This window comes from Argopecten irradians, chromosome 1, assembly GCF_041381155.1.
Source record: "Argopecten irradians isolate NY chromosome 1, Ai_NY, whole genome shotgun sequence".
Taxonomy (NCBI): Eukaryota; Metazoa; Mollusca; class Bivalvia; order Pectinida; family Pectinidae; genus Argopecten; species Argopecten irradians.
Genome location: NC_091134.1, coordinates 39457995 through 39472016, shown reverse-complemented (window position 1 = coordinate 39472016; position 14022 = coordinate 39457995). Strand labels below are relative to the sequence as shown.

The window sequence follows — 14022 nt, the reverse complement described above, 5'->3', positions numbered from 1 at the left end:
CTGGAATCAAATGAATGTTGTCAAATATCATCAATGACAGATAATCGGAAGCTTCGAAAGGGAAAGCTCATTTATAGAAAGTACACCATGCATTTATATCTGATGCCGTCTGTATGTGAAATATTCAGTGACTGCTTATAAAATGTCATAACAATACTACAAAAGGCATGTATTCATCGTCATGGTGCTCTATGGGTGTAAGTATCAAATACACTATAGGAATATCTGTTTATAGTAAATCACAAAACGCCTTTAGCTGTTTGTATTGTTGATTTACATTGTCGATTTACAAACAATATCTATCAACATGTACTTAACAAGAGAAAATAATCAAATATAGATATATTTGTATAGATGTTGTTAGGAGTTAGTATGGACATTCAATTTTTGTGATCCCGTAGGGTGAGTTTGGCCGAGCTTCAGGCCAATTACTGATGAGACGAGCTGCTGTCTGCCCCACACCACAACCCTACAGGTTATTGGTCGGCTGTAATTCCTAGCCAAACTTGTATTGATGACTCTAACCATGAGGCAATCCCCAACAACGGTGTGGTGGCAAAGACCAAAGCTCAAAGGTACAAACTTCATCGATCCTACATATTGTCTCATGAAAATAAATGCCCAAACTGCTTGGCAACCGGGTGCCAAGTTAAATGTCTAGGACGTGGACGACCTTAACTTTGGTCAACTTAATAGCCATCTGGCTACAAAAGTGATAGAGCTTGCAATAATTGACCCTTAAATATAAGGTCACAGACGATGGGTTACAGTGTTCTCGTCGCATAAATATCAATCAAATTAAGGTGACAGGTACTAGACTGATGGTGCCACCTAGTGTCAACACATATCAGGATTCAGACATGTGGTGCCACCTGGTGTTAAAGATAAGTGGATCAACAATGATGCAACCATCAAACTTACAAATTGGAGGATTCAGACAGGTGGTGCCATCTAGTGAGCCTTGGGATACTTAGTGGTGTTAAAAAGGTTACCTAGAAGATTTAGACATGTTTCAATTGGGCCTTAAGACACCTGTCACCACCTAGTGGCCTTGGGACTGGTGTCGCCATTTAGTGGCCTTTAGACAGGAGATGCCATCTTGCACCCTATGAACAGGTGATGCCACCTAGCACCATATAAACATTGTGCAATCTGATGAACTTACAAACATACAGTGCCACTTTGTGGCCTACAGACAGATGATGCCACTTAGTTGGCCTATAAACAGTTGGTTCCACATAGTGATCTTTCATTAGACAGTGCCACCTGATGTACCTACAAATATCCAGTGCCACCTGATCTGATGTGCCTACAAATATCCAGTGCCACCTGATCTGATGTGCCTACACATATCCAGTGCCACCTGATGTGCCTACAAATATCCAGTGCCACCTGATCTGATGTGCCTACACATATCCAGTGCCACCTGATGTGCCTACAAATATCCAGTGCCACCTGATCTGATGTGCCTACACATAATCCAGTGCCACCTGATGTGCCTACAAATATCCAGTGCCACCTGATCTGATGTGCCTACACATATCCAGTGCCACCTGATGTGCCTACAAATATCCAGTGCCACCTGATCTGATGTGCCTACACATATCCAGTGCCACCTGATGTGCCTACAAATATCCAGTGCCACCTGATCTGATGTGCCTACACATATCCGGTGCCACCTGATGTGCCTACAAATATCCAGTGCCACCTGATCTGATGTGCCTACACATATCCAGTGCCACCTGATCTGATGTGCCTACACATATCCAGTGCCACCTGATCTGATGTGCCTACACATATCCAGTGCCACCTGATCTGATGTGCCTACAAATATCCAGTGCCACCTGATGTGCCTACAAATATTCAGTGCCACCTGATCTGATGTGCCTACACATATCCGGTGCCACCTGATCTGATGTGCCTACAAATATCCAGTGCCACCTGATCTGATGTGCCTACAAATATCCAGTGCCACCTGATGTGCCTACAAAAATCCAGTGCCACCTAATTTCTAACACTTTACAAATAGTGCCATTTAACAGAGCAAATTAACAAGTCATGACTTTGATCTCCACCTAAATATCAATTTCTAACCATAGGCTGATAAAGTGTAATGATTTTTAACATAAAATCTTCATAGAATCAATTTGATTTGTATCAGAAATAAAATTGACCCAAATGACCCTTGTTATAATATTCTACTGTGATAGCAGACATTCAAATACACAACATTCAGAAATCAACAGCTGCCTAACACCTCAAACAACTCCCCAGACAACACTGTGCTATATGCCATTATCCTAAATGAAAGCATTCCTGGTAATAAGCAAGCTGTTTCAAAGTAATAACAAGGCATTTTTCTTAAGCTTATATCAAACAACATTGTTGAGAAAAATAGAAACATGCGACCTAATTTTGGAGAATATTTGAAGAGCACCTCACTACAATGAGGCTTTCTCTCCCCTAACACACACATGGTGGCAGTGCTATATTGGTTCTATCATTAAACTTGCAAAGCATCCCAACATTTTTGCTCTACAGTGGGTACTCCTCACATGACAGGCTTGGCTTTGGAATCAGACAATGATAGACGGTATATACAGTAATAGAATCAGGTTGAATAGAATAAAAAGGTCACAACCTGGATGAAAAAAGGATAATATTTATTATTAGAGGGTAATGTGTGTGAAGATTGCTGCATCACAGTGGTAATATGTGATAGGTGATACCCTCCACTCCGCCTGCTCTCTGTACCTGGTTGAACTGAGAATTCTGTCTTCACCCTCCGCGGCAGTACAACGGAAAACAAACCTTTATACCCCAAGGGGTAAAACCTCTACTTTTGCACCACAAACTAACTGTTGGGGCAATATCTAATACACAAACAGATGGTAGCAACATTATAAACTGTTTTACAAAAACGATGTTACAAGCAACCAGTACTACAGTCAGTCCAGGTCAAATACCAGGTCAGAGGTTAAAGGGTTATATTGCAACATTTTTTGAGTTTTTTTTAAAAAAAACTTTTAAAATACTCAGATATAAATTTCAAAAGATTTCTAAATACAAGAATTAAATATGGTAGATAAAACTAAGCAGAATAAGTACTTTGTAATTTAAACTTAACCTAAAGAAAGATTATTTAAAGATTAACAGGTTTGAGACAGAAACCAATTTGGTCTTACCTTTGTTCTCGACCAATTAAATGGAAAATTTCATCAAACATATATTTATATAAATGGGGTTTCAATTATTATAAAAAATATAATACTAATATTTCCAATAAACTTATTCCTCTCCATTCAAGTCTCTGACATCTGGTCCCTGACCTCTAAACAACCTTGACAGCATCATTGATCAAGTAGTCTGGCTGGTCATACAACCAATTGTTTCTAAATTGTAAAGTATCATGAAGGACATTATAGAAATAGCCGCTTACCAAATCGCGCAGTCAATGATGACTGCTGTTTATGGTAACGGTAATATTGTGTATCAATTTCCGTAAATCATAGGAAACACAATGTAGGAATGCGGTTAAAATCCCTGAATCAGACTTGTTCCTGTAAAAGAGGTTATGCTGGTAACAATTTGTCATTCCATACACATACAGAAAATACTCGTATATAATATTCTGAATGTTCCGTTGTGGTTATTTCTTTCCATAAATGGCATAATCCACAATGAGATATCGGCCATCAGAGAAATATCACGGTGTTTGAAGCTGAGAACAAATTGGCGGTAGATGGAGAAGACTCGGAGAGAATGTGGCCCCATGACACAGGTGGTGTTTCTGTTAGTCACAATATATTCATCAATATGACATCTTAAATTACATCTGGATTTTGCTCTTAAAGTTCTTCAAATAACGCTGAATCAATAACAAACCATCTCATAAGTCAATGTTGCCATTTTTGGGTTTTTTGTTTTTTTTTCTTTTGTGAATACTCCATACTGATAAACAGAAAGTTTACTTTGAAATCAATGTTTTTATGAAGGGTAGCACCAACATCTTGTTGTTTCTGTTATATAGTACTATCCAAAAGTCAAGAGTAAAGAAAAAGCCTATAAATTAATTTCCACAATCAAAATGAAATTATCTATCAAAATTTCTTTAAAATTAATTCTTTTAAGAGTTAATATTTTTTTAATTTAGCTTAAGAATTTTTGAGTAAATTTAATACACCAGGTACAAAAAAAGAATCTCCACAATTACAAGACAATTCTTGCATTGGATAAAACACATCAAAGGAGAAAACTTACATTTTCAAACCCATAACTCAGACTCTAGTGAAATACCACTAAGAGCTTAAAAATTGTTTCATTTTGTTTCAAAACAAATATATATGTAAAATTCTTGAATAAATAATGTTATCCTGAGAAAAATGTCTGACAAATGCACCAAAGAAAATGGAGTTTGCTACTAGAAACCCCAAGACACTTTCGATCAAAACCGGTAAATTTTAACGCCAGTACACTATTTATTGAGCTGAAAAACCGACATTGTGTATTACCTCAATGTTAAACTGCAGCTTGATTCTACATATACACAATGGTGTATTGTTGGTGGAGGTGGGAACTATGTGTTTAAGGCTATTTGTTTTATTGACGACAGGATACAGATTATTGATGGTAATCACGTGTGCGTGCAATGTTAAAGAAATATTAACTGAACAAACAACTACCATGTATAGACCGTATTGGAAAATCAAAATATGCATGGAATTCCCAACAGAAAATCACTGTTATTGGAAAATGCAGAAACATCAGATTTACTGCAGAATGTGCCTGCAATTATTACAGAAAATCAATATCAATTAAAAACTCCCCGATAGATACACTGGCTATTTAATTACTATACCCCCGGTTTGTTGTTGGTGTACTTATACATATACACACCAGTAACTCGATTAACACTCTCATTGTATGCTGTCCATTTCTGGACCTACTTATATATATGATTATTGATACATCAAATATAAATAGGCTAGAATTACAAATAAAGATTATGTTTTTACCAGTTTCCACACAGCAGCTGACTATAGGAATCTCTCCTGTAACAGCATGCTACCTCCAAAGACATTTCGGCTTCACGACTTAATCTGTATCATTTGATCTATCAGGACTGTCTCCTTATTTGTCTCCACATGTAGTTTAGAACAGTCACATAGTTGAAATCCATTTTCCAGACTTAATTTCTATAGTCTTATATTAAGTTCTAGGTGTCTTTGAGTTTTCACAGCAATGACCCTGAATTCATTGTTTTCCAGACTTATCTGAATTAATTGTCTCCAAACGAAAACTAAGGGTGTTTCTGATATCACACCACCCTGCCATTAACAGTGACCTAATACATGATTCCATTTAAACTGTCATCTTCATTAATAGAAACATTATATAAACCTCATATCATTAAAAATATCTTTGACTTGTAGTACAAACCTTCTTGCCACCAATTCATAGTGGCTGCCGAAAACCTTTAGAGAACGTGTTCCAAGCTGTCAACACCAGTCTGTCCCCCTAATGGCTAGTATTGGGTCTGTATATATATCTCAAACTCTTAAATCTGTCTCCAGACATATTATTGGCATCAGATGTGACACAGCACATCCTATTCACCAAACACAAATATGAATCAATAAAGCAGAAAAAAAACTGTTACATAGAAAATAAACTGACCTTTGACAGGGGATCCATATAGACCATCTGTGACAGAGGAGAGCTACATTGGTCTAGCACACACAGCTAGGCCACAGTTAGAACACATAGACTAAGGTATAAACCTTTATATTCCACAACTGGCAGTCACAGACTTGGTGCATTCTTTCATCCTGCACTTTCATCTTTTTGATTTCTCATCATGGTGCTACAACAGGAGCCATGGTTGACGACTTTAGAGTATTTGCAGTAAGGGAGTTGTGTGGGGGTCCGTGTACACTACAGTACCAGTCAGCCTCTCTCATACACACCACGATCCTTACTGGTTATATTTTAACAGTATAATCAATGGAGAGAGGAGGCAAGTCAATGGAAAGCCAGCACAGGAAGGCCTAGCCTGATACATGTATGTAAAGACAAGATGTAGATGCTTATCTCTCCTACACCACCAGCTTACAATCCAGAGTTAGTACTATACAGACACAGGTTTGCTGTGATTGGCTCGGTTTATACTGCTGGGAGATTGGTCCAAGGACAGACATCAACCAGGATTACAGACAACAAGACAGACATCACAGGGGACTGGACATATACAGCAGGCAACAGATGGTCGGGGCATCAGATACATATCACTAGATACAAGACACCATAGCAAAATCATACGACACAATATACCATAGCAAGTGCCAGCTGGACAAAGAAAACATGCACTTGTGTCACAGGGGCAACAAAAGGTGGTTTGGGCATCAGATACATAGCATAAGACACAAGACACCTCAGCAGTTGTCAAAGGACACAAGATACTTTGGAAAGTATTACTGGACACAAAACACATGAACAAGTGTCACAAGACACTAGGCAAATGAACAAGTGTCACATGATACAACTGGCCTCAGTAGGTGTCACAGGAAAGAGACACATAAGACACATGAACAAGTGTCACAGGACAAAAGACACATGAGTCAAGAGTCAAGAGTCAAAATACTCAAGATACATCAGCAGGTGTCACAGGACACAAAAAAGATGGACAGGTGTAAAGGGACACATAAGACACATTATCAAATGTCAAAGAAGACAAACTTTAGACACATGAACAAGTGTCACAGGACACAAGACACATGGTCAAGAGTCAAAAGACCCAAGATACATCAGCAGGTGTCACAGGACACAAGAAAGATGGACAGGTGTCAAGGGACACATAAGACACATTATCAAATGTCAAAGGAGACAAACTTAAGACACATGAACAAGTGTCACATGACACAAGACACATGAACAAGTGTCACAAGACCCAAGACACCTCAGCTGGTGTCAAAAGACACAAGAAAGATGGACAGGTGATTAGGGACACATAAGACACATAAGCAAATGTCAAAGGAGACAAACATGAGACACACGAACAAGTATTACAGCTAGGGTACCAGATACAGGACACAAGCCATACGTAGGCTTCCTTCAATGCACCATGTACTTTATACCAATCACATACTAAAGGCATAAGGAGGTTGACACAAATTACATCTGCCATCTTCACAGGCATAATTTGACCAAAAATATAATCTGTACACTATACGACTGCACGAGAGAGTAAAAACATAATGAAATACCTTATACAACTGCACTAGAGAGTAAAAAACATAATGAAATACAATATACAGCTGCACTAGAGAGCATAAATACTTCAAAGGAAAGTAGACAACAGTAACTTGAGTAGACACAATGTAACAAAAGATAAGACATGTGGACATACCTCAAGCGAAATGAGACATATGAGCAGACACCACATGTAGGGATATTAAAACAATATTAAAACAATTTGAAGACACTTACATCAACATAAAGACATATATGAGACACTAAACCTAGTGTACAAATATTCAGTTCCCTACAGACCTGCAGACCTGCATTTCTGTACCTAAATCATCCCTGTTCTCATTCACAACAGGATCATATAGGTGTTCACACCCCACCACCTCTATTTTCACTGCATCCTAGCCAACGCCTCTCTGATCATTTATATTGGTTTTTTCTTTTGTCTGAATGTTCACATGCAGGCACACTAGTGCAGAATTCATTCACAAAAGCAGTGACTGTGATTCGTACATGATTGTAGTGTAACACTGCCTTATCATGGTACTACACCAGCAGTGTTCCTATGTGACAGTCCCTATCCTAAACCAATCTCACTTTCCTAAATGTTTAAAACAAGAACATCATTCTACAGTCTGTTTGAAGGCCTGGAGCTGGAGATGGTGTGATAATGACTAATTGTCTGTTCCCATAGCCCTACTGTACATTCCACTGAGCTGCAAAGTTCAGAGACATTCAAATTACCACCTCCCCTGTACTCTCTACAAAGACAAGTAATAATAAAATCCCATCTTACACAATAGAATAAAGAGAATGTCTGAATGACTTAAAAAAAATTGCAAAAGTTTTTTTTACAAAAGAATTAAAGGGATGCAGGTTGATGAAGACTGTGTGGAAGTTTTATGGTTGCTATTGTGAAATAATCCTGAAACATCTGTTTCCTTAAGTAATATAAAGTCTATCTTGGTCAATGCTGTTCAATATGCCTTGCAGTTGCAGAATTGCCATATAATCATTTCATATTCTGATTTGTCTATTATTTGACCTAGATTTATATTTTAAGATGTCTACTGTTAAGCAGAGTGTATTAAGTCCCCCCCCCCCCCAAGGATACTATTGAACTTCTCTAATTTGAAGGCTGGAAAAGTTCATTATGGAATCATGGGAATGAATGAGTTATCTATCATACAGAAACACCTGGTTCTAACTTCTTAGTAATTTTCTAGACACTCTATACTACTCTACAAAGAATTTCGCCGAAGCTATAAACTTAAATCTTATTCAAAAAGGACTGTTTTTTTGTTATTCCAATGTATTAATTTCTTTTACATGTCTAACTTATCCAAACTAATTGTTCCTTATCTATCTCTCTCTCTCTCTCTGTTTGCTATTTCCTGTAGAAAACATTGATATGTTTTAACGACACACAAATATATAATGCATCAAGTCACTTGTACTGTTCATCTGACTAAAAGTTTCCTTACATTGAAAACCTTATAAGAAATTGGACTTATAAACTCAATTACATCTGAAATGGAGAGATTTTGACAGTATTGACCGGCAGCAAACAGTTACTACATTTATTCACCATGTGTACACATATTCGTGCAAAGGAGGGCCATGAAGCTGACGGAGCGACCCTTACAATGAGATTTACTAACTTGTTTACTGGACAAGATCAGTATTTAGTGGGGAAGTAAATAGAGTTGTCTGCATTGAGAAATGATCCAAATTACATTGTACAGTCTTGCAGACAACATTACAAACATTATTGACTGGGGCCTGAATGAATACAGATCTTTAGGAACTCTGTTAATTTGATATTAACCAACACAAAGTGGAGGTTAATAAAAACATACAGGGTCATAAAACTTTATATTCTCCCCAGTAATGGTGGATCAGATGTGAGATACAACGAGGTTGTGTAATCTAGGATAGGGATCAAGGTTCAGATGTACCCAAGATAATCATAATTTAAAGGAATTCACCATTCATTTAATTATATCTCTCAAAGATTTAATTCATTCACCCCTGTCACCCCTGTGGACACATTTGAACTCTTCTTATTTTAAAGGCTAGAAGAGTTCATTATGAAATTACAGTGATGAATAAACTATCTATATTTCAAGAGAGAAATGGGGTGGTCTGTACTGTTGTGTGTTTCAGGACACTACACTCATTAAATTAATACATATTTCAGTAAATTATGCTGTTCATTAAGATAGCAACCAACTTATGTATTACATGCATGAAGACTGAACTGTCACAAAATGACCTATAATATCCAGGGAGCAACCAAATATACATTTAGGCTTGAACATAAATACTTGACGATAAATTTTATAAAGCAAAATTCAGGAAAACATTAAATGCAAAATGCGTTAGCAGGAAATTAACAATAGAAGCAAACTGAGTCTCTTGAGACAACAGTGAATTATTAACTGAAGAATTTTAATAACTATAAAATAGAAACACATTCTCATATCAGAAAAAATATAAATCATAAAATCATGAAAAGAACTTTTTATTCTATAGAAGAGTATATGTGATAGACTTCTGCCAATGACACAGAATACCTCCCAGTACACCAATTTTCAAACTCTCCTGATTAAATAGTTGATAGAATATATGAAGGAGCCACTTCACTTAAAGCTATACCGCCTGCCTGACAGATGACACTAAAACAAAGCATGAGGCTGGGATAATTGACCAGTTACAGTTGATAATATTACAGTATAAATGCAGCATTACTATAAATAAGCAGTTGGTACTCAATACATCAGGTTTTATGGCCTTGTGTTGAGCAGCAGTAACAAGCGCCTTTATACACTTGTATAATGTCCCAGAGTCTTCTGATGCTGGCAGTGCAGGGTCTCAACAGTTAGTATCTAACAGTGCCAGCTAGCACTCAGGGACACAAGTTCAGGTGTCTCACTGCCCCAAACAACCTATAAGTTATGAGTCTGATGATTCATAATATTTGAGGAACAGGAATTATCTTACTTTTCCAACAACTAGTGACAATCCCCAACAGATTTAAAGTTTTGGGAGACTGTTGTATGTTTCTCATGGTGACAATCCCCAACGGTTCTGGAGATTGCTCTATGTTTTGGAGGTTGCTCTATGTTTTGAAGGATGCTGTATATTTTTTATTTAATGTCTCCTTGTGATAGAGGGACTTATATTGCCTTTTTTGTAGTGCTATCTCACTGAAACAAACTCACACAAGTTTCATGGACAATTTTCAAAACAATTTCTGTTCATATGCTGCAAGAAATTAAGACATAGTTTAATAGAAAGGAATGTAATGGTCCAGAAGTTAAATGATGTATGTAAATATAAATGACCTTTTATACAGTAAATTACAGGTAATATTTCTCATAATTGCATGGGTATTACTCTGTTTCGTGTAGGTGTTTCCATCCCTAATGTTATCATAGGCAATTTATCAGTATTTATACTGATAAAGTAATTACACATATGTAATTAGTTAAGGAAATTACAGGTGCATTTAGTGATAATGAAGGTGTGGCCCTAATTATTATAATGATTAGGTATATACATTCGTATTTACTGATGAAGAAATTACAAGCGAAAAATCCCCTGTGTTCCATATATATCTTTTTACTGGTAATAGTAGGTATAAATTGTGATTGGATAATTACATGTTTTACCTGACCAACTAGGTAACATATTTACAGGTGAGTTTCATGTTTTGTGGACAATATTTTGCATTGGCATATAAAACAGTGATCTAGCTACCCTTGGGTTAATTAATTGATTGTTATTTAAAGTGTTTGTGAGCGTACATTCATATTTCTTGGGAGAAATAATGACATCACAATAAGTACCTAGCTATGACAAGGGCAGATATCTCTGCTTTATGTATTAGACAGAGTAAATCACATATGTGTGCATGATGATAACTTTTAGTGAAAACATTTGATAATGGTCTCGGTTAATACAGCAGATTTTATGGCCAGGCATGATGATTTGTGTCATAAAAAGTTAACATGGTAAGGTTGGTTGTGTATAGATTGATGGCTTTATATACAAACTCTGTAGCCTAGCTGGGCACACCAGTCAGAACTGAATTATTACTCCAATATATCTACCAGGTTTGTATCATCAGAGTGCATCATTTGATAACAGCCAGAAAAATATTTCCAATTTCTAGATATAAATCATCTATAACTACAGCCTGCAGCATAGAAATCTTCCAGTAATGAATTTTCTGGTTTCCAAAATAGTTATGTAGGGATAGAGCGCTACTGACCAAACCCAATAAGGCGAGGCATCTCACTGGAGCATAAGTGTGTGATGATGCTGATAATGATAGGCAGGCCCATGAAATTACCATCAGATTTGGTTAAGTAGACAGCAGTCCATATCACTTGGGGGAGACAAGACTCTGACAACATTACCCCACAATGTCTTCCGTTTTCTCCATTGATCTCAGATTCAATTAAAAGTGTTGCCATAATGACAATGTCTTCCATTATAGACATACGGGGAACAATCAAATACTTCCTTCCTGCCTGATTGTCATAACTACCACATTATCATCTCTCCCTGGTAACAACTTTAAATACTCTCCCCTCCCCAGTCACAATCATAAATATACTCACACCTCCCTGGTCATACCCATCCCACCCCGTGCTCACATTTATAGATACTCATCCCCACCCTAGCCCCAAGTACAAGTAATCTCACCATCTAATTTGGATCATATATCTCTAACATCCCATATCCCTTATGGACAAACAAACAAAACAGTAAAAATTAATAGTAGAAATGTATCAAATAGTGACCTCTGGCTGTCAAGGTTATGAAATGATTACCCTTTCCCCAACCACCGACCAAAAAAGTCACAGATTCTGGTCACTTCAATACTTAACAGACAAATACAAAAAAATGTCCTTCCGAAATCACATCCAATATACATTATCCCCTTCCATACAGTCAGTTCCATACATAAGCAGTCCCTCCCTTTTTGCAGGTGTTGGCTATAAAACATTTGATAAATGTAAATCTCCACATCCATTCCTCTCTTTGATACCATTCCAGTGATTCTATAATTAAATGTAGGCCTATTAAAACAATATAATAAATATATTTAAAATGCTGCAACCAACAGTAATTGGCTTTCTTTGAAGACTAAATGTTGAGACAAGCACACAGCAGCACAGGTAGAACTACCACAGCCCACCAGCAGGGCTGATCATGTGCTACAGGCAAGCCTCATCTGTAAATGATTTCATTAAATGTAACATATATTCTAAACATGTGTATAATTTAACTGGAGACTGAGACATCCGAAGATTTAATTTATCATCATCAAGACTTAATCTAAGTTGATTTGCATCCTTCCATATCCTGTAGTCTCATATTAGCAGTGAGGAATCCCATCCTGTATTTCTCTATGCTGATTCAAGGTCATTACAGATTTAGGATCTGTATACGTGTATTTATAAAATTGAAACAGTGCTAAAGGTATCAACATATTTTTAAGAAGAAGCATATGATAAAGATACACATGCTTTGTCCTTTAATAATTTTAACATATCCTATTAACAGCCAGTCATTTAAGGATGGTTTAATCCCATATCAGTAACAGAGTGTTACTACTGTAGGCACAGTGGCAGCACATTCACCAACACACCAGGATTTGATTACCAACAACATTTGTCATAGTACAAATAGTTCAAATTCATTGCGCTTACTTCTCATCACATTTTATTGTCTGTAGTTTCTATGAACAGGAGAAACAATGCTCTGAATGCCAAGGTATAAAAAGATACTTAGAAGGTCAAGAGTCATTAGAGGTCATAAAAGGTCATCAAAATGTACCAAAGAGATCATTCAATTTTCCAGTATGGGAAAACTCCTAGCATCTTATATGTTTTAAGTAAGCTAGCTTCCATTCAGGCAGTTGGATACAAAAAGGTCATTCAACAGGTCCAGTAAGTGGAGATAACTCTATATGTCTAAGATACACAGAATGGTTTCTACCTAATCTTTACATCTTTCTTCAGTTCTTCCTTTTCTCTGTATTCTCTACCTGTTCATAGATATAGATACACAAACTTACAACTGGGAACAAAATATTTTGGTTAAAAACAGTGACTGCCCAGTGATTTTCTATGTAGGAGCAGACATGGAACTTACCTCTGCAATGTGGAGTCTGTGAACCTTTACTTCCTGACACTGGGACTTTATCAATATAACACTAATTCTCACATCAATTTTACATCCAAATCTACACAAATAGCAGGTATGGTTAATTGGTTCCCATGGGTATGCCAACACCTCTACCCGACTACTGGACGTGGCCTTTTCACCAATACACCTTTCTATCCTAGTCAAGCCTGGGTACTATACAGTATTTTTGCTAATGAAACGCAGTACAATTGAACATATTCATTGAAAGTGTCAAAAGATTTGAAACCTCTTACAAATTTTCAAAACATTGTCTACCCTGTTTTTCAACAAGATGATATTTATATTTGCTTTCTGTTAACAAAGAGAAATTCCTTACAAAACGTAGCAGTGTAACATTTGTCCTTGGTAGTACAAATCAGTGTTTACATATTTTCAGTACAAACATTTTGATTGAATTAGCATGGAGCAGACGACAATGGCATAGAGACGGAGGACTGTGATTTGCTGGATACTGCCAGACCTTGGTGCCTTTTCTTTTGGTAGAACAGTACATGTAACACACATGTAGAATTTTAACTGGCAGCTTGTCAAACACCTTCTCACAATACTATGATA

At 36.8% G+C, this 14022-nt stretch overlaps 1 protein-coding gene across 6 annotated transcripts in view; it reads right to left on the bottom strand.

Moving 5' to 3' along the window:
- Positions 1 to 14022, bottom strand: part of LOC138327486 (tolloid-like protein 1) — a 216770-nt gene that overhangs the window by 117065 nt on the left and 85683 nt on the right. The window contains exon 1 of one of the 6 annotated variants that reach the window (XM_069273648.1): positions 5677 to 6021. The exons of the other annotated variants lie outside the window; for them this stretch is intronic. The gene's annotated coding sequence lies outside the window, so the exon portion shown is untranslated. Of the gene's footprint in view, positions 1 to 5676; positions 6022 to 14022 lie in introns of those variants that run through there. 6 annotated transcript variants of the gene reach the window in all.